Source organism: Nerophis ophidion, linkage group LG20, assembly GCF_033978795.1.
Source record: "Nerophis ophidion isolate RoL-2023_Sa linkage group LG20, RoL_Noph_v1.0, whole genome shotgun sequence".
Taxonomy (NCBI): Eukaryota; Metazoa; Chordata; class Actinopteri; order Syngnathiformes; family Syngnathidae; genus Nerophis; species Nerophis ophidion.
Window position 1 is genome coordinate 41,718,883 of NC_084630.1, and position 22,626 is coordinate 41,741,508.

Consider the following 22,626-nt stretch of genomic DNA (forward strand, 5'->3'; position numbering starts at 1 on the left):
TTATTTACTAGCAAGCTGGTCTTGCTTTGCTCGACATTTTTAATTGAAAATCCAAGAAAATATTTTAAAGACTTGGTCTTCGCTTATTTAAATAAATTCATTTTCTTAACTTTGCTTCTTATAACTTTCAGAAAGACAATTTTAGAGAAAAAATACAACCTTAAAAATGATTTTAGGATTTTTAAACACATATACCTTTTAACCTTTTAAATTCCTTCCTCTTCTTTCCTGACAATTTAAATCAATGTTCAAGTATTTTTTTTATTGTAAAGAATAATAAATAAATTTTAATTTCATTCTTCATTTTAGCTTCTGCTTTTTCAACGAAGGATATTTGAGAAATATTTCCTCAAACTTATGATTAAAATTAAAAAAAAATATTCCGTCAAATCTAGAAAATCTGTAGAATCAAACTTAGAGTCAAAATTTAAATTAGAATTGTTTTCCTGTTTTCTCCTCTTTTAAACCGTTCAATTAAGTGTTTTTTTCATCATTTATTCTCTAAAAAAAAACTTCCGTAAAAGGAAAAAAAATGTACGACGGAATGACGGACATAAATACCCATTTTTTTAATATATATATATGTATAGATTTATTTATTAAAGGTAAATTGAGCAAATTGGCTATTTCGGGCAATTTATTTAAGTGTGTATCAAACTGGTAGCCCTTCGCATGAATCAGTACCCACGAAGTAGCTCTTGCTTTCAAAAAGCTTGGTGACCGCTGCTCTAAACTTACAGACATGTGCCAAGAGGCTGCTCGCCGGCTCCTCATCACCACTTCAAGATGGCGGCCCAATTTCTCGCGTCACAGCAGCCAATGCTGTGTTTACTTCGAACATGTCTATGGCTAAACTCGGCGGACTGTCATGTATTTCTTTTCTCACGCAGTAGCGTTTTCTTTCCACTAGAGGGTGACATTTTAGTTCCGCGCTGTACAACTTGTTGGATCGTTTGTATTTATTATTAATGATTGTGCAATTAACAATGCAGACGTAATGATTACATAATCGTGATATTGACAATGAGACACGTTTTGGTAAACGTGTGTGATTTGCTGGTTTAAAGGGGAGCCCAGTCAGAGTGAGTCGATTAAACTGAAGGCTGACGTAAATGTCAAAGTATAAGTAAATGTCCAAGTTGTGCAACGTTTGGACCTTTTTGTCTATTATGTATCTCTTTGTTAAGAGGCGTTGGGCTGTCAATCATGCGGATGGGCGTGGTTTGACGAGATGGGCGTGGCCTCCCCTGAGCACGGCTTCTCACCTTCGAGCGTCAAGTCGCCTTTTTTTTGCTTCCTCACCTTCTCGGACTTTTATTTGTTCTTGCTTCTTTCTCTACTCCAAGTTTAAGGACCACACACGGTAAGGAACTAAGAAGAAAAGTACGCGTTTTTGTGGTCCGTACTGTCAATTTGGTTTCGTGTGTGTGTGTGTGTGTGTGTGTGTGTGTGTGTGTGTGTGTGTGTGTGTGTGTGATTGACGTGTACAAGTGGTATTGCAAAGCCACTTGGTTTGTTATTACACGACATGCTTCCAAAAGGACTTTATTGCCAACTACAGGATCAACAACAGCTACTTTGACTTTATTCGCATGACTTTTATTTATTTATTTATTTATTTATTTTTTTACAAACTATCAGGACTTATTGTTTGTTGTCATGCTTATTTTATTAGACAATTTCCAAAAGTAACTTAATATTTTTTTGGGGGACAATTGAATGTTTAGTTTGGATGTTTCGTGTAAATAAGATGTGAATTTCACCGAATGTGTTATTCATGATTGAAGGATTGCACTTAAAATCCTTAAAATTTTCAAAAAGTTCACCTGGAAGACAAAATGAAAAAAACAATATGTGAAAATACAATGATTTGAGCAGAAAACAAACAAATAAATTAATACATATTTATAATAACATATATCAAACATACATAAATAAATATAAGTGTACATACACAATATACATATAAAGTATATATATATGTATATATATATACATATATATATGTATATATATATACACACACACACACACACAAATATATATTAAAATATTAAAATCTATATATATATGTATGTATATATATATATATATATATATATATATATATATATATATATACACACATACGAATATATCTTAAAATATTAAAATCTATATACATATATATAAATAAACATATATACATATATATATATATATACACACATATACATATATGTATACATATATATATATACACACATGAATAAACATATATACATATATATATACATACATATTCACATCTATACATATATGTATACATATATACACATACACATATATATACATACATATATGTACATACTCATAAGTACTATCTAATCTAAAATATATATATACATACATATATATATATATACATATACGTACATATACATACACATATATACATTTATATATACATACACACACATCTATATACATATATATACATACACACACATTTATATACATATATATACATATGTATATACACCTATATATATATATATATACACATATATGTATATATATATACATATATATTTACATTAAAAAAAATATATAATGTGTTTATATATACATACATACACACACATATATATACACATTTATATATACACACACATATATATATATATATATATAAATTATGTATGTGTATATATACATAAACATATATATACTGTATATATACACACACATACACTACATACATACATATATCTGCACTAGGTAATAATAATTTTCTTATTTTCTTGATTCTCAATTTTTTTTGTGAAAATAAAAACAATTGCTGGAGGCAGAAAATACAAATTCAAAACTAAAGATGATTGCACTTTTGGTAATTAATAATCTTATAAAAAATTAAATGGCAAAAAAAAAAAAAAATCCATAAAATGTAATAATTGCAGCGGGTAAAAAAAAATGTTCAAAATTATTTTACATAAAATGTCTTTCGCAAAAATTTGCACCGAAAAAAAAACCCAAAAAGAAAACCTGCTATTTTGTGAAAATGAGACAAGAATTGTAGCTGGTGAAAAATAACATGATTCATGATCAGGGAAAACATTTTTGGGGGGGGGAAATTCTGGAACTGTGACTCCATTTTCTTAAATCTGACAATGTCACATAAACAGGTGTGTGTGACCTCTGACCTCCCTGACATATCCTATTGTGTGTGTGTGTGTGTGTGTGGTGTTGCAGTGTTGGCTTACCTCAGGATGATGTCATGTTGCTGCTCAGCTTGGAGGTGTGTGTGTGTGTGTGTGTGTGTGTGTGTGTGTGTCCTCCACAAGTGTTGTCTTCCACACCACAAATCACCTGCAAGAAGAGACAAACATGAGAGTTCAAACCTTCGTCACGTGAAACCTCATGAATATGAATTAAGCTGTTTTTCAATGCCTGACGCTTAAAAGAAAAAGTGTGATGATAACCATAGAACAATATTGACTTTACCAAGCAAATGCTAGTGTACAATAAAGATGCTTTTTCTGATACACAACACCACAGGTGTCGAAAGTGTGGCCCCCAGCAATTTTTCAATGGCCCATGGCACAGCCTAAAATACTATTATACAAACCCCGTTTCCATATGAGTTGGGAAATTGTGTTAGATGTAAATATAAACAGAATACAATGATTTGCAAATCCTTTTCAAGCCATATTCAGTTGAATATGCTACAAAGACAACATATTTCATGTTCAAACTCATAAACATTTTTTTTGTGCAAATAATCATTAACTTTCGAATTTGATGACAGCAACTCGTGACAAAGAAGTTGGGAAAGGTGGCAATAAATACTGATAAAGTTGAGGAATGCTCATCAAACACTTATTTGGAACATCCCACAGGTGTGCAGGCTAATTGGGAACAGGTGGGTGCCATGATTGGCTATAAAAACAGCTTCCCAAAAAAAATGCTCAGTCTTTCACAAGAAAGGATGGGGCGAGGTACACCCCTTTGTCCACAACTGCGTGAGCAAATAGTCAAACAGTTTAAGAACAACCTTTCTCAAAGTGACATTGCAAGAAATTTAGGGATTTCAACATCTACGCTCCATAATATCATCAAAAGACTCAGAGAATCTGGAGAAATCACTCCACGTAAGCGGCATGGCCGGAAACCAACATTGAATGACCGTGACCTTCCATCCCTCAGACGGTACTGTATCAAAAACCAACATCAATATCTAAAGGATATCACCACATGGGTTCAGGAACACTTCAGAAAACCACTGTCGCTAAATACAGTTGGTCGCTACATCTGTAAGTGCAAGTTACTATGCAAAGCGAAAGCCATTTATCAACAACATCCAGAAACGCCGCCGGCTTCTCTGGCCCGAGATCATCTAAGATGGACTGATGCAAAGTGGAAAAGTGTTCTGTGGTCTGACGAGTCCACATTTCAAATAGTTTTTGGAAATATTTGACATCGTGTCATCCGGACCAAAGGGGAAGCGAACCATCCAGACTGTTATCGACGCAAAGTGTAAAAGCCAGCATCTGTGATGGTATGGGGGTGCATTAGTGCCCAAGACATGGGTAACTTACACATGTGTGATGGTATGGGGGTGTAGTAGTGCCCAAGGCATGGGTAACTTACACATGTGTGATGGTATGGGGGTGTATTAGTGAACAAGGCATGGGTAACTTACACATGTGTGATGGTATGGGGGTGTATTAGTGAACAAGACATGGGTAACTTACACATGTGTGATGGTATGGGGGTGTATTAGTGAACAAGGCATGGGTAACTTACACATGTGTGATGGTATGGGGGTGTATTAGTGCCCAAGGCATGGGCAACTTACACATCTGTGAAGGCACCATTAATGCTGAAAGGTACATACAAATTTTGGAACAACATATGCTGCCATCTAAGCGCCGTCTTTTTCACGGACGCCCCTGCTTATTTCAGCAAGACAATGCCAAGCCACATTCAGCACGTGTTACAACAGCGTGGCTTTGTAAAAAAAGAGTGCGGGTACTTTCCTGGCCCGCCTGCAGTCCAGACCTGTCTCCCATGGAAAATGTGTGGCGCATTTTGAAGCGTAAAATACGACAGCGGAGACTCCGGACTGTTGAAGGACTGAAGCTCTACATAAAACAAGAATGGGAAAGAAGTCCACTTTCAAAGCTTCAACAATTAGTTTCCTCAGTTCCCAAACATTTATTGAGTGTTGTTAAAAGAAAAGGTGATGTAACACAGTGGTGAACATGCCCTTTCCCAACTACTTTGGCACGTGTTGCAGCCATGAAATTCTAAGTTAATTATTATTTACAAAAAAAAATAAAGTTTATGAGTTTGAACATTAATATGTTGTCTTTGTAGCATATTCAACTGAATATGGGTTGAAAAGGATTTGCAAATCATTGTATTCTGTTTATATTTACATCCAACACAATTTCCCAACTCATATGGAAACAGAGTTTGTATTTGTTGTCGTGGTCATTCCACGACGTTGCAAGACGCGGGTCACACTAATGTGATTACACCTCACAAGTGTCTCCATTGTCCTCCAGGCTTTATTTCTCTGAATTTTACCAACTAATGATGACTCGGCGTAATCCACAAGCACAAACAGTTACGTCAAATACTGAAATATTGTGGAGTGTAAAAATGAGAGGATGTCAAAAAACTAAATGTAAAATGAGTAAGGCTGTCAAAAATAATGTAAGAAGAAGAAGAAGTTGCCATAGCTCAGTTGGTAGAGCGGCCGTGCCAGCAACTTGAGGGTTGCAGGTTCGATTCCCGCTTCCGCCATCCTAGTCACTGCCGTTGTGTCCTTGGGCAAGACACTTTACCCACCTGCTCCCAGTGCCACCCACACTGCTTTAAATGTAACTTAGATATTGGGTTTCACTATGTAAAGCGCTTTGAGTCACTCGAGAAAAGCGCTATATAAATATAATTCACTAATTCACCATGTTGAGTCCAATTACACTAAGTTGCCATACAGGATGTTTTTTTCTTTAAAATAGGGTCCTTTGCAATGGGCCAAAGGACCCTATTGAAACTGTAAGGTTTTACAATTATTCTTTATTCTTTATTATTATTATTCTGCACCTTCGCACCCTAATTTGACCCCCCTAACATGGTTCAAAACTCACCAAATTTGACACACACGTCGGTATGGCAAACCTTCCCAACTTATTAAGCAACCAAACCCCGAAAATCAAAATTGCGCGCTAGCGCCCCCTAGGAAGAAACAAAAAACAGACTGTTTGTAACTTCCGTTAGGAATGTCAGAGAGACATGAAACAAAAACCTCTACGTAGGGCTGACTTACACCTAGATTTCATAATTTTACTTTCTGGGACAAAAATCTACAAAAATTTAGCAAAAACACATTCAAAGCAAAATATTCGCAAAAAATGTTATTTCTGCCCCTTTGAGCTGTAATTTGACCCCCTTAAAATGCTTCAAAACTCACCAAACTTGGCACACACATCAGGACTGGCGAAAATAGCGATCTAATAAAAAAAAAAAACCCAAAAACTCAAAATTGCGCTCTAGCGCCCCCTAGGAATACAACACAGACAAAATGATCCTAGGAAGAAAACACAGACAAAACTGCTTGTAACTTCCGCTAACAATGTTGTAGAGACATGAAACAAAAACCTCTATGTAGGTCTGACTTAGACCTAGATTTCATAATATTACCTTCTAGGACAAAAATCTACAAAAATTTAGCAAAAACCCATTCAAAGCAAAATTTTCGCAAACATTTTTATTTCTGCCTCTTTGAGCTGTAATTTGACCCCCTTAAAATGCTTCAAAACTCACCAAACTTGGCACACACATCAGGACTGGCAACAATTGCGAGCTAATGAAAAAAACCAAACCCCAAAACTCAAAATTGCGCTCTAGCGCCCCCTAGGAATACAACAGACAAAAAGATCCTAGGAAGGAAATACAGACAAAACTGCTAGTAACTTCCAGTAGGAATGTCAGAGAGACATTAAACAAAAACCTCCATGTAGGGCTGACTTAGACCTAGATTTCATTATTTTACTTTCTAGGACAAAAATCTACAAAAATTTAGCAAAAACCCATTCAAAGCAAAATATTCGCAAAACATGTTATTTCTGCCCCTTTGAGCTGTAATTTGACCCCCTTAAAATGTTTCACCAAACTTGGCACACACATCAGGACTGGCAAAATTGCGATCTAATGAAAAAAACCAAACCCCAAAACTCAAAATTGCGCTTTAGCGCCCCCTAAGAATACAACACAGACAAAAAGATCCTAGGAAGAAAATACAGACAAAACTGCTTGTAACTTCCAGTAGGAAGGTCAGAGAGACATGAAACAAAAACCTCTATGTAGGTCTCACTTAGACCTAGATTTCATAATTTTACCTTCTAGGACAAAAATCTACAACATTTTTGCAAAAACCCATTCAAAGCAAAATTTTCACAAAAAATGTTATTTCTGCCTCTTTGAGCTGTAATTTGACCCCCTTAAAATGCTTCAAAACTCACCAAACTTGGCACACACATCAGGACTGGCGAAAATTGCGATGTAATAAAAAAACCAAACCCCAAAACTCAAAATTGCGTTTTAGCGCCCACTAGGAATACAACACAGACAAAAAGATCCTAGGAAGAAAATACAGACAAAATTGCTTGTAACTTCCAGTAGGAATGTCAGAGAGACATGAAACAAAAACCTCTATGTAGGGCTGACTTAGACCGAGATTTCATAGTTTTACCTTCTAGGACAAAAATCTACAAAAATTTTGCAAAAACCCATTCAAAGCAAAATTTTCGCAAAAAATGTTATTTCTGCCTCTTTGAGCTGTAATTTGACCCCCTTAAAATGCTTCAAAATCACCAAACTTGGCACACACATCACGACTGGCGAAAATAGCGCTCTAATAAAAAAACCAAACCCCAAAACTCAAAATTGCGCTCTAGCGCCCCCTAGGAATACAACACAGACAAAATGATCCTAGGAAGAAAATACAGACAAAACTGCTTGTAACTTCCGGTAGGAATGTCAGAGAGACATGAAACAAAAACCTCTATGTAGGGCTGACTTAGACCTAGATTTCATAATCTTACCTTCTAGGACAAAAATCTACAAACATTTTGCAAAAACCCATTCAAAGCAAAATTTTCGCAAAAATTTTTCTTTTTGCCTCTTTGAGCTGTAATTTGACCCCCTTAAAATACTTCAAAACTCACCAAACCTGGCACACACATCAGGACTGGCGAAAATTGCGATCTAATAAAAAAACCAAACCCCAAAACTCAAAAATGCGCTCTAGCGCCCCCTAGGAATACAATACTGACAAAATGATCCTAGGAAGAAAATACAGACAAAACTGCTAGTAACTTCCGGTAGGAATGTCGGAGAGACATGAAACAAAAACCTCTATGTAGGTCTCACTTAGACCTACATTTTAATAATTGACATTCTTCAGCAAAAATCAACAGGAAGTTTGCTATTCCCACTTCAATACAACAACCGCATTCATTTCACAATGCATTAGAGTCTCAAAATGGCGGCACAAAGGCGTCCTTATAAAAATGCCCAAGCCACTTTACAACTGTTATTACTATGAGACTGATGTATAACACATGTGTATACAACTTTTTCTCTGTGTAATAATCCATCCATCCATCTTCTACCGCTTATCAGGCCTTGGGTCGCGGGGGGCAGCAGCCAAAGGCGGGCCCGGCCGACGCTGCTTGCAGCTTTAATTTAAAGTGCACTTTGTACAGAACGCCACTACAATAGTTTAAAACAAACAAAGTGCACTTTTGTGCATGATGTCACACAAGATATTTCAATAAGTGTCAAATAAAAATGAGCTGCATAATATCAATGATTGATTGATTGAAGTCAAAAATTTACAAGAAAAACTGAACATTTGTACAATGTTTTGATAAAAGTTGGAATTTTACTCAATAACAGTCGCAATTTTACAAGAAAAGCTTAACATTTTGGCAATTTTATGAAAAGAGGCGACCAAAGTCACAATTTTATAAGAAAACGTTCGCATTTTTGCATTATTGTGATAATAATCATTTTATTCCAAAAAAGTCAGTATTTTACAAGGACAACAACAAAATTGGCAATATTGTGATAAAAGTCAGAATTTTATATGACCAATGTCCTCATTTTGCGGTACAAAGTAATACTTTTATATAGAAAAGTAATAATTTTTATGAGAAAATATTGCATAATTACAGAAACAGAAAGAATACGAGAAATTGTTCCCAATTTTATAAGAGAAATGTCGACACATTGTGAGAAAAAGACTGCTTGTAGTAAACATTTTTCTTTATTTAATGTATTTTTTGTTTGTAGTTGGTTTCTAATTTTCAATATTTACTTCAACTGAAGTATGTCTCTATATATATATATTTATTTATTTGTAATACATTTTGGCCAAAGGGGGGCAAATTTCAATTTCTTACACACACTTGTTATTTCATATGTTGACCAGAGGGGGAGCACTTCAAATTTTTTAAATTTTTTTTTACACACGCTTGTTATTTCATATGTTGACAGTCAAGTTTTGGGGGGGAGCACCCTCATTTAGATAGATGCCACCACAAATGAGACATTTACTATTAGTCTATTGATTGATAATAGGAAATCAAATAGTGGATGTTATTAAATTCTGTTTTTTTCATTCGGTGTTGATGTGGAAATGTTTGCCTCGACATTTTGATGGCACCGAACGGAGACGTTGACGTGCGAAGTAATCACTCTTCATACTCTAGCATGTGACTTTTCAAATGATGCTACATATTAGCAGTGATGCTACTTTTTATAGCAACGCTTGTGCCCCACACTTGACAAATTACAGTTGTCTGTTCGACATCTTCCCGCTTGAAGCCAAACCACCGCCAGACCATGGACCCCCTGCTGTTTTTCCTGGGAATTACTTCGTCCTTCATTCGCACCTTCTTTCTCTCGTATTACCACACGCACGGCTCTGCTAGCATCACAGCTAACGTTACCCATGCCGCTACCTCTCTGCGCCGCGAGGGTCTGTGACGTATGTGAGAAGGTGCGCTTGTTTTATGTCTCAGTGAGAAGGAGAGACAGGAAAGAGTGAGAAGAGCCTGTAGTGTAATGCCCGCAGCTAAAAGCAACTGCGTGAGAAGGTATACTCCAATATCACCATATAGTCATTTTCCGTATCGCACACAGACAAACCCGCCATATATCCAGTATATTCCATATATCGCACAGCCCTAAATTATTGAATGTAAACAAATGCAGTGGGTGGATCTACACCTGACATCCACTGGAATGATACCAAGTACAGTAGCGTATGTCAGGGGTAGGGAACCTATGGCTCTAGAGCCAGATGTGGCTCTTTTGAAGACTGCATCTGGCTCTCGGATAAATCTTGGCTAACATTGCTTCATTTCGCTGGTAATCAAAGTGCTAAAAATAACGTGCAAAATATAAAACATTCTCATGCATTTAAATCCATCCATCCGTTTTCTACCGCACCTGTTCAAGAAGTCGCATTAATGGTAAAAAGTATTTTATGTCACAATGGGGGGGGGGGTCGCAGCTTGCTGCGGGGTCGTTCTCCCAGGAAGGCAGACGGACTACTCGGGACATGGCATTTAGGTAAAAACATGATTTAATTTAAACTAAAAAAATATACAAACAAAAATCGCTCACAGTGGAGGCACAACTTGGGCTAAGGAACAAAGCTAACGCATAAACAGACTATGAACATAAATCAAACAAAACTTACTTGGCATGGCATGAAACAAGCAAGAAAAAGATCACATTGACGCCAGGGCGACTGACTGGCAAAGACGAGCTTAAATACTGCCTCTGATCAGTGCTCGGGAAGCAGGTGAGCAGGCATTTTGTCCACCAGAGACAGGTGGACAAAATGAGTAACCAAGGAAACCAGACAAGGGAGTGGAAAAAAACAGGAACTTAAAGAGTCCAAAGGACAAACAGCACATGGCCAAACAAAAACATGATCAACAGACATGACATTTGATTTATTATTGGTTAGCTTCAGAATAACAATGTTATTAAAAAGAATAAGAGACTTATTATACTCTAAAAATGTTGGTCTTACTTAAAAATGCACACATTTAGTTGTATTCAGTGTTAAAAAATATGATATGGCTCTCATGGAAATACATTTTTGAAATATTTGGCTTTCATGGCTCTCTCAGCCAAAAAGGTTCCCGACCCCTGGCGTATGTATTCGATACTATAATTACTTCAATATTTTATTTTATGGTCACAAAATCTTTTTTCCTTTTTAAAAAATTCATATTATGTTTATAAAGTCAGTAAATATGTCCCTGGACACATGAGGACTTTGAATATGACCAATGTACGATCCTGTAACTACTTGGTATCGGATCGATACCTAAATGTGTAGTATCATCCAAAACTAATGTAACGTATCAAAGAAGAGAAGAATAAGTGATTATTACATTTGAACAGAAGTGTAGATAGAACATTTTGAAACAGAAAATAAGTAAATATTAACAGTAAATGAACAAGTAGATTTATAATAATTTTTTAAAGCTTGTCCTTTATAATGTGTACAAAATAACAGGTGTATAAATGACACAATATGTTACTGCAGACTAATTAGGAGTCTTTGTTTGTTTACTTACTACTAAAAGACAATTTGTCTAGTATGTTCAACATTTTATTTAAGGACTAAATTGCAATAATAAACATATGTTTCATGTACACCAAGATTTTTTGTTAAAATAAGGCCAATAATATTTTTTTTTTGTGGTCCCCTTTATTTTGAAAAGTATCAAAATACATTTTGGTACAAACCTGATAATATTCATGTGATACCTGTCTTTAGTATATAAAAAATAATTAGTGAAGTAGATGTTTAGTATGTTCACTATTTTATTTAAGGAGTAAAAAAACAATAATAAACATTTGTTTCATGTACCATCAGATATTTTACTAAAATAAAGCCAAGAATAAAAATAATTGTGGTTCCCTATATTTAGAAAAGTACCGAAATACATTTGTAAACATTTGTTTAGTATGTTCACTATTTCATTTAAGGAGTAAAAAAACAATAATAAACATATGTTTCATGTACCATCAAATATTTTACTAAAATAAAGGCAAAAATAAAAAATGTTGTGGTCCCCGATATTTAGAAAAGTACCGAAATACATTTGTAAACATTTGTTTAGTATGTTCACTATTTTATTTAAGGAGTAAAAAAAACAATAATAAACATATGTTTCATGTACCATCAGATATTTTACTAAAATAAAGCCAAAAATAAAAAATTTTGTGGTGCCCTATATTTAGAAAAGTACCGAAATAGATTTGTAAACATTTGTTTAGTATGTTCACTATTTTATTTAAGGAGTAAAAAAACAATAATAAACATATGTTTCATGTACCATCAGATGTTTTACTAAAATAAAGCCAAAAATTAAAAGATTTGTGGTCCCCTATATTTAGAAAAGTACCGAAATACATTTGTAAACATTTGTTTAGTATGTTCACGATTTTATTTAAGGAGTAAAAAAACAGTAATAAACAAATGTTTCGTGTACCATCAGATATTTTACTAAAATAAAGCCAAAAATAAAAAATGTTGTGGTCCCCTATATTTAGAAAAGTACCGAAATAGATTTGTAAACATTCGTTTAGTATGTTCACAATTTTATTTAAGGAGTAAAAAAACAATAATAAACATATGTTTCATGTACCATCAGATATTTTACTAAAATAAAGCCAAAAATAAAAAAATTTGTGGTCGCCTATATTTAGAAAAGTACCGAAATACATTTGTAAACATTTGTTTAGTATGTTCACGATTTTATTTAAGGAGTAAAAAAACAGCAATAAACAAATGTTTAATGTACCATCAGATATTTTACTAAAATAAAGCCAAAAATAAAAAATATTGTGGTCCCCTATATTTAGAAAAGTACCGAAATAGATTTGTAAACATTTGTTTAGTATGTTCACAATTTTATTTAAGGAGTAAAAAAACAATAATAAACATATGTTTCATGTACCATCAGATATTTTTCTAAAATAAAGCCAAAAATAAAAAAATTTGTGGTCCCCGATATTTAGAAAAGTACCGAAATAGATTTGTAAACATTTGTTTAGTATGTTCACTATTTTATTTAAGGAGTAAAAAAACAATAATAAATATATGTTTCATGTACCATCAGATATTTTACTAAAATAAAGCCAAAAATAAAAACATTTGTGGTCCCCTATATTTAGAAAAGTACCGAAATACATTTGTAAACATTTGTTTAGTATGTTCACTATTTTATTTAAGGAGTAAAAAAACAATAATAAACATATGTTTCATGTACCATCAGATATTTTACTAAAATAAAGCCAAAAATTAAAACATTTGTGGTCCCCTATATTTAGAAAAGTACCGAAATAGATTTGTAAACATTTGTTTAGTATGTTCACTATTTTATTTAAGGAGTAAAAAAACAATAATAAACATTTGTTTCATGTGCCATCAGATATTTTACTAAAATAAAGCCAAAAATTAAAACATTTGTGGTCCCCTATATTTAGAAAAGTACCGAAATAGATTTGTAAACATTTGTTTAGTATGTTCACTATTTTATTTAAGGAGTAAAAAAACAATAATAAACATATGTTTCATGTACCATCAGATATTTTACTAAAATAAAGCCAAAAATAAAAAAAATGGTGGTCCCCTATATTTAGAAAAGTACCAAAATACATTTTGGTACTGGTACTACAATATTGGTATCGGGACAACCCTACACTGGAGAACATACATGTAGGTGCGTATTTTGCATGGCCATGGACTGAGAGGCTACCATGCAAGAAGGAAGCCCTTGCTCCAGAAGCCACACCTTCAGGCTCGTCTAAAGTTTGCTGATCACATAGACAAAGATAAGAGGAAAGTTCTGTGGTCAGATGAAACACAAATGGAGCTGTTTGTCCACAACACCCAGCAATATGTTTGGAGGCAAAATATCCAGATACATGTAAGGTGTATCGTGACATGGCCTAAAAATATCCACATATTGAAAAACAGCCCTATCGCCCAGCCTTACGTGAATGTTGAATTGCAAATTGAAGAAAACAACAGCTTCACTTTCAGGGATCAGCGGTGTCTCGAGTTTGGGATTAGCCAGAAAGATCTCCCCTTTCACCTCCTTTGACATTTGAAACACACAAAGGAAATATTTCTGTATTATTTTCACTCAATGCATGTATTTGTTCCTCTGTGCTGGACATACACTATATTGCCAAAAGATGAGAATCAGGTGTCCAGGCCACAGGTGTATCAAATCAAGCACTTAGGCATGGAGACTGTTTCTACAAACATTTGTGAAAGAATGGGCCGCTCTCTGTTAAGGTTTTGGTCAAGTGGGGGTGACCCCAGGATGCAGAGTCGGGAGACGAGGTGGAATTACAAAAATTAAAAAAATCTAATTAGACTTTTAAAGCTGCGTGCAGCGATGGACGGGACCGCTATGGCTGCTGCCCCCGCAACCCGAGCCCGGATAAGCGGTAGAAGATGGATGGATGGATTATTACACAGAGAAAAAGTCGTATGCACATGTGTTATACATCAGTCTCATAGTAATAACAGTTGTAAAGTGGTTTGGGGCGGTATAGCTCAGTTGGTAGAGCGGCCGTGCCAGCAACTTGAGGGTTGCAGGTTCAATCCCCGCTTACACCATTCTAGTCACTGCCGTTGTGTCCTTGGGCAAGACACTTTACCCACCTGCTCCCAGTGCCACCCACACTGCTTTAAATGTAACTGAGATATTGGGTTTCACTATGTAAAGCGCTTTGAGTCACAAGAGAAAAAGCGCTATATAAATATAATTCACTTCACTCATAAGGACGCCTTGGTGCCGCCATTTTGAGACTAACGCATGGTGAATGTAATGCAGTTGTTGTGTTGAAGTGGGAATAGCAAACTTCCTGTTGATTCTAGTTGGGGGCGGTCAGTGTATGAAGTATAGGTCTCAGTGAGACCTACATTGAGGTTTTTGTTTCATGTGTGCATGACAGTCCTACAGTTTTGTCTGAGCAGAAAGCCGCCATTTTGTGACAACAGCAGCAGTGCAATGGTTCTTTGCGGGCTTATAAAATCCAAACCGGGGTAGTAATTAAAACTCTTTAACTTTTAATCAGAAGGGTTCAATCTCTCTTCTCTGCTTATTTTAAGCCAAAATGACAAACGGCCTCAGGAGATAATGTTTGGAAAAAAAGCGAAATTTTTTAGCCAACTTTTGCATTGAAGTGGGAATAGCAAACTTCCTGTTGGTTTTAGCCGGAGGGGGTGGGGGAGGGGGTCTCAGTGGATAAAATATAGGTCTAACTGAGACCTACGTAGAGGTTTTTGTTTCATGTTTCTACAACATTCCTACTGGAAGTTACAGACAGTTTTGTCTGTGTTTTCTTCCTAGGGAGCGCAATTTTGAGTTTTGGGTTTTGGTGTTTTGATTAGATGGCAATTTTTGCCAGTCCTGATGTGTGTGTTGAATTTGGTGAGTTTTGAAGCATGTTAAGGGGGTCAAATTACAGCTCAAAGAGGCAGCAGTACAATAATAAAGAATAATAATAATAAAACCTTAGAAATTCAATAGGGTCCTCCATCCCAAAGGGACATCGGTCCCTAATAATAAAAAACCTTAGAAATTCAATAAGGTCCTCTGTCCCAAAGGGACATCGGTCCCTAAAAAGGGATAACGAAGGGCGATGGGGCAGAAACACACACCATGAAATCTGGGCAAAAAAGGTTCCTCAGAGGTCGGCAGGAGAAAGGGCCAGGGCACGTTGATTTGGTGAGTTTTGAAGCATGTTAAGGCGGTCAAATTACAGCTCAAAGAGGCGGCGGAATAATAAATAATAATAATAATAATAATAAAACCTTAGAAATTCAATAGGGTCCTTCGTCCCAAAAGGACATCGGTCCCTAATAATAACAAAACCTTAGAAATTCAATAAGGTCCTCTGTCCCAAAGGGACATTGGTCCCTAAAAAGGGATAACTAAGGGCGATGGGGCAGAAACACACACCATGAAATCTGGACAAAAGAGGTTCCTCAGAGGTCGGCAGGAGAAAGGGCCAGGGCACGTCGAGCAGGGCAAGAGTCCAACAAAAGAAATCCTTTTACCTCAGGGGGACTAGGAGATAAACACACAGGAGGTTAGGGAATTCAAGACAAAGTAGCGAAAACATACCGGGTCTGGTGAAGCAGGTGTATGCACAACAGGAGTTCTGGAGACAAGGCCAAGCTGACAGTGACAAGCCTAAATACCGGTGGGCTAATTGTCAGCAGGTGTGCCTCAATGACACTCCGCAACCTTGTGGACAGCCTTCCCAGAAGGTGGACCCAGGTCATATTGAACCCTATGGGTTAGGAATGGTATGGCACTTCAAGTTCATATGTGAGTCAAGGCAAGTGGCCAAATACTTTTGGCAATATAGTGTATGTTCCGACAGGTGAACTAATGACACGCGGGAAGAAAAGTAGGACTTGAGAAGCTGTCGAGTCAGTTTGACTTCAGCCTCTCCCTTTTCAAACAAGGCCACATTGTAACTAAACCTGCTTCAACTGCTTTTTTTAATTTTTATTTACAGTTTGTCCCACGTTGCTGAAGACATCTTAAACAATCACACACGTGTGGCACAAGCGTGGAAATAAAAGCAACACCACCGAAACAGGCTCTTTTTTTTTTTTTTTATCAGGGCTGAATTTCTATGAGGGAGGAAGACGTCATGCAAAGAGGAAGATAAGATTCCCCAGACAGACGCTCATTGTTGGTATCGACACGGATGATGTCATCGTGTTGCCACTAAATCACATTCAGCAGCTTCAAGGAGCTTCACACGTTAAATCACTAGAAAATGGTGGCGATAGTGCTTGTAATGTTGTTGGTGTCTTGATGGCCAGTCTAGTGGTTCACATAGTTGACTTGGTTTTTGACTAACTGGTTGGTGCAAATTCCTTTCAGCGCACTTGCAAATGGGATCTACAGTTGAAGATATTAATGATTAGCTGAGTAGATTAGTCTATGGGCTGGACTCTCACTATTATGTTAGATCCACTATGGACTGGACACTCACACTATTATGTTAGATCCACTATGGACTGGACTCTCACTATTATGTTAGATCCACTATGGACTGGACTCTCACTATTATGTTAGATCCACTATGGACTGGACTCTCACACTATTATGTTAGATCCACTATGGACTGGACTCTCACACTATTATGTTAGATCCACTATGGACTGGACTCTCACACTATTATGTTAGATCCACTATGGACTGGACTCTCACACTATTATGTTAGATCCACTATGGACTGGACTCTCACTATTATGTTAGATCCACTATGGACTGGACTCTCACACTATTATGTTAGATCCACTATGGACTGGACTCTCACACTATTATGTTAGATCCACTATGGACTGGACTCTCACACTATTATGTTAGATCCACTATGGACTGGACTCTCACTATTATGTTAGATCCACTATGGACTGGACTCTCACACTATTATGTTAGATCCACTATGGACTGGACTCTCACTATTATGTTAGATCCACTATGGACTGGACTTTCACTATTATGTTAGATCCATTATGGACTAAACTTTCACTATTATGTTAGATCCACTATGGACTGAACTCTCACTATTATGTTAGATCCACTATGGACTGGACTCTCACTATTATGTTAGATCCACTATGGACTGAACTTTCACTATTATGTTAGATCCACTATGGACTGGACTCTCACTATTATGCTAGATCCACTATGGACTGGACTCTCACTATTATGTTAGATCCACTATGGACTGGACTTTCACTATTATGTTAGATCCACTATGGACTGGACTCTCACTATTATGCTAGATCCACTATGGACTGGACTTCCACATTATTATGTTAGATCCACTATGGACTGGACTCTCACACTATTATGTTAGAGCCACTATGGACTGGACTCTCACTATTATGTTAGAGCCACTATGGACTGGACTCACACTATTATGTTAGATCCACTATGGACTGGACTCTCACTATTATGTTAGATCCACTATGGACTGGACTCTCACACTATTATGTTAGAGCCACTATGGACTGGACTCTCACTATTATGTTAGATCCACTATGGACTGGACTCTCACACTATTATGTTAGAGCCACTATGGACTGGACTCTCACTATTATGTTAGAGCCACTATGGACTGGACTCTCACTATTATGTTAGATCCACTATGGACTGGACTCTCACACTATTATGTTAGATCCACTATGGACTGGACTCTCACTATTATGTTAGATCCACTATGGACTGGACTCTCACTATTATGTTAGATCCACTATGGACTGGACTCTCACTATTATGTTAGATCCACTATGGACTGGACTCTCTCACTATTATGTTAGATCCACTATGGACTGGACTCTCACACTATTATGTTAGAGCCACTATGGACTGGACTCTCACTATTATGTTAGATCCACTATGGACTGGACTCTCACTATTATGTTAGATCCACTATGGACTGGACTCTCACTATTATGTTAGATCCACTATGGACTGGACTCTCACTATTTTGTTAGATCCACTATGGACTGGACTCTCACAATATTATGTTAGATCCACTATGGACTGGACTCTCACTATTATGTTAGATCCACTATGGACTGGACTCTCACTATTATGTTAGATCCACTATGGACTGGACTCTCACTATTATGTTAGATCCACTATGGACTGGACTCTCACACTATTATGTTAGATCCACTATGGACTGGACTCTCACTATTATGTTAGATCCACTATGGACTGGACTCTCACTATTATGTTAGATCGACTATGAACTGGACTCTCACACTATTATGTTAGATCCACTATGGACTGGACTCTCACTATTATGTTGGATCCACTATGGACTGGACTCTCACACTATTATGTTAGATCCACTATGGACTGGACTCTCACACTATTATGTTAGATCCACTATGGACTGGACTCTCACACTATTATGTTAGATCCACTATGGACTGGACTCTCACACTATTATGTTAGATCCACTATGGACTGGACTCTCACTATTATGTTAGATCCACTATGGACTGGACTCTCACTATTATGTTAGATCCACTATGGACTGGACTCTCACACTATTATGTTAGATCCACTATGGACTGGACTCTCACTATTATGTTAGATCCACTATGGACTGGACTCTCACTATTATGTTAGATCCACTATGGACTGGACTCTCACTATTATGTTGGATCCACTATGGACTGGACTCTCACACTATTATGATAGATCCACTATGGACTGGACTCTCACTATTATGTTAGATCCACTATGGACTGGACTCTCACTATTATGTTGGATCCACTATGGACTGGACTCTCACTATTATGTTGGATCCACTATGGACTGGACTCTCACACTATTATGATAGATCCACTATGGACTGGACTCTCACTATTATGTTAGATCCACTATGGACTGGACTCTCACTATTATGTTAGATCCACTATGGACTGGACTCTCACTATTATGTTAGATCCACTATGGACTGGACTCTCACTATTATGTTAGATCCACTATGGACTGGACTCTCACTATTATGTTAGATCCACTATGGACTGGACTCTCACTATTATGTTAGATCCACTATGGACTGGACTCTCTCACTATGATTCATTATTATTTTTGAGCTTAAAAAAAAAGCGTTATTAAAAGTCAACCTTGTAATTTTTTCCTGTTACATTTCACCTGTTTGCTCATTTATTTCCAAATTGTAAATATTTTTCCCTTTATAATAGTATTTTTATAATATTATCTGTGAATGAAGCGATGTTATTTCCCACAAGGTCAGGCTGAAAGTCACCCAGCAAGTGTGTTTCCCTCCCTGCTGTGTTGTCCTTCAGTGGCTCCACCTGTAGCTTTAAATATTTCAGCAGTTTTTGTTGCCTCCGTCGGCCGGCGTGTGTCGCCATGGCAACCGCGTAAGTGAATGGCGATATGTAGTCAGTGGAGATCATTACGGGCGTGTCTCGCCATCAGCTATTTGCAAAAGGCCACACCTGTGAGAGCGGCAGAAATGTGAGGAGAAAACCTCCTTCGGGGGGCAACTTTTCTTTTGAATCCTTGCTTCGCTGCTCTCGGCCTGGACTTGTTTGTTTTTCTTCTTTGACTTGTTGGCAGCTCCACTTGCATTCTGTGGGAGTGCAAGTACATACATGGACTTGTGGAAAAGACTCAAAACGTTCACGCTAAATTGTCTTTGGAGTGTAGAAACATGTTTGTTAGGTGCTTGAAGACTCACATTTTTAATGAATATTTTCTAGTGAAGGATTTTTGATGTTGGGGAACATCCATCCATCCATTTTCTACCGCTTGTCACTTTCGGGGTGGCGGGGGGGGGGGGTGCTCTCACTATTATGTTAGATCCACTATGGACTGGACCCTCACACTATTATGTTAGATCCACTATGGACTGGACTCCCACTATTATGTTAGATCCACTATGGACTGGACTCACACTATTATGTTAGATCCACTATGGACTGGACTCTCACACTATTATGTTAGATCCACTATGGACTGGACTCCCACTATTATGTTAGATCCACTATGGACTGGACTCTCACACTATTATGTTAGATCCACTATGGACTGGACTCTCACTATTATGTTAGATCCACTATGGACCGGACTCTCACACTATTATGTTAGATCCATTATGGACTGGACTCTCACACTATTATGTTAGATCCACTATGGACTGGACTCTCACACTATTATGTTAGATCCACTATGGACTGGACTCTCACACTATTATGTTAGATCCACTATGGACTGGACTCTCATACTACTATGTTAGATCCACTATGGACTGGACTCTCACACTATTATGTTAGATCCACTATGGACTGGACTCCCACACTATTATGTTAGATCCACTATGGACTTGACTCTCACACTATTATGTTAGATCCACTATGGACTGGACTCTCATACTATTATGTTAGATCCACTATGGACTGGACTCTCACACTATTATTTTGGATCCACTATGGACTGGACTCTCACTATTATGTTAGATCCACTATGGACTGGACTCTCACTATTATGCTAGATCCACTATGGACTGGACTCTCACTATTATGTTAGATCCACTATGGACTGGACTCTCACTATTATGTTAGATCCACTATGGACTGGACTCTCACACTATTATGTTAGATCCACTATGGACTGGACTCTCTCACTATTATGTTAGATCCACTATGGACTGGACTCTCACTATTATGTTAGATCCACTATGGACTGGACTCTCACTATTATGTTAGATCCACTATGGACTGGACTCTCTCACTATTATGTTGGATCCACTATGGACTGGACTCTCACTATTATGTTAGATCCACTATGGACTGGACTCTCACTATTATGTTAGATCCACTATGGACTGGACTCTCACTATTATGTTAGATCCACTATGGACTGGACTCTCACTATTATGTTAGATCCACTATGGACTGGACTCTCACACTATTATGTTAGATCCACTATGGACTGGACTCTCACTATTATGTTAGATCCACTATGGACTGGACTTTCACTATTATGTTAGATCCACTATGGACTGGACTCTCACTATTATGTTAGATCCACTATGGACTGGACTCTCACACTATTATGTTAGATCCACTATGGACTGGACTCTCACACTATTATGTTGGATCCACTATGGACTGGACTCTCACACTATTATGTTAGATCCACTATGGACTGGACTCTCACACTATTATGTTAGATCCACTATGGACTGGACTCTCACTATTATGTTAGATCCACTATGGACTGGACTTTCACTATTATGTTAGATCCACTATGGACTGGACTCTCACTATTATGTTAGATCCACTATGGACTGGACTTTCACTATTATGTTAGATCCACTATGGACTGGACTCTCACTATTATGTTAGATCCACTATGGACTGGATTCTCACACTATTATGTTAGATCCACTATGGACTGGACTCTCACACTATTATGTTAGATCCACTATGGACTGGACTCTCACTATTATGTTAGATCCACTATGGACTGGACTCTCACTATTATGTTAGATCCACTATGGACTGGACTCTCACACTATTATGTTAGATCCACTATGGACTGGACTCTCACTATTATGTTAGATCCACTATGGACTGGATTCTCACACTATTATGTTAGATCCACTATGGACTGGACTCTCACACTATTATGTTAGATCCACTATGGACTGGACTCTCACTATTATGTTAGATCCACTATGGACTGGACTCTCACTATTATGTTAGATCCACTATGGACTGGACTCTCACACTATTATGTTGGATCCACTATGGACTGGACTCTCACTATTATGTTAGATCCACTATGGACTGGACTCTCACACTATTATGTTAGATCCACTATGGACTGGACTCACACTATTATGTTAGATCCACTATGGACTGGACTCTCACACTATTATGTTAGATTCACTATGGACTGGACTCTCACACTATTATGTTAGATCCACTATGGACTGGACTCACAC

At 37.0% G+C, this 22,626-nt stretch overlaps 2 protein-coding genes and 1 long non-coding RNA gene across 3 annotated transcripts in view; 2 read left to right on the forward strand and 1 right to left on the reverse strand.

The window, feature by feature from the left end:
• Positions 1 to 22,626, forward strand: part of LOC133539140 (uncharacterized) — a 377,041-nt gene that overhangs the window by 104,723 nt on the left and 249,692 nt on the right. The window lies entirely within an intron of this gene.
• On the reverse strand, positions 101 to 14,184 carry LOC133539135 (uncharacterized). Its single transcript, XR_009803195.1, has 3 exons — positions 14,082 to 14,184; positions 3,243 to 3,348; positions 101 to 1,826 (listed from the first exon to the last, which is right to left on the reverse strand). It is a non-coding gene; the product is annotated as an uncharacterized LOC133539135 (long non-coding RNA).
• fhip1aa (FHF complex subunit HOOK interacting protein 1Aa) overlaps positions 1,225 to 22,626 on the forward strand; it is a 100,220-nt gene continuing 78,818 nt past the window's right edge. The window contains exon 1 of the mRNA XM_061881234.1: positions 1,225 to 1,363. The gene's annotated coding sequence lies outside the window, so the exon portion shown is untranslated. The remainder of the gene's footprint in view (positions 1,364 to 22,626) is intronic.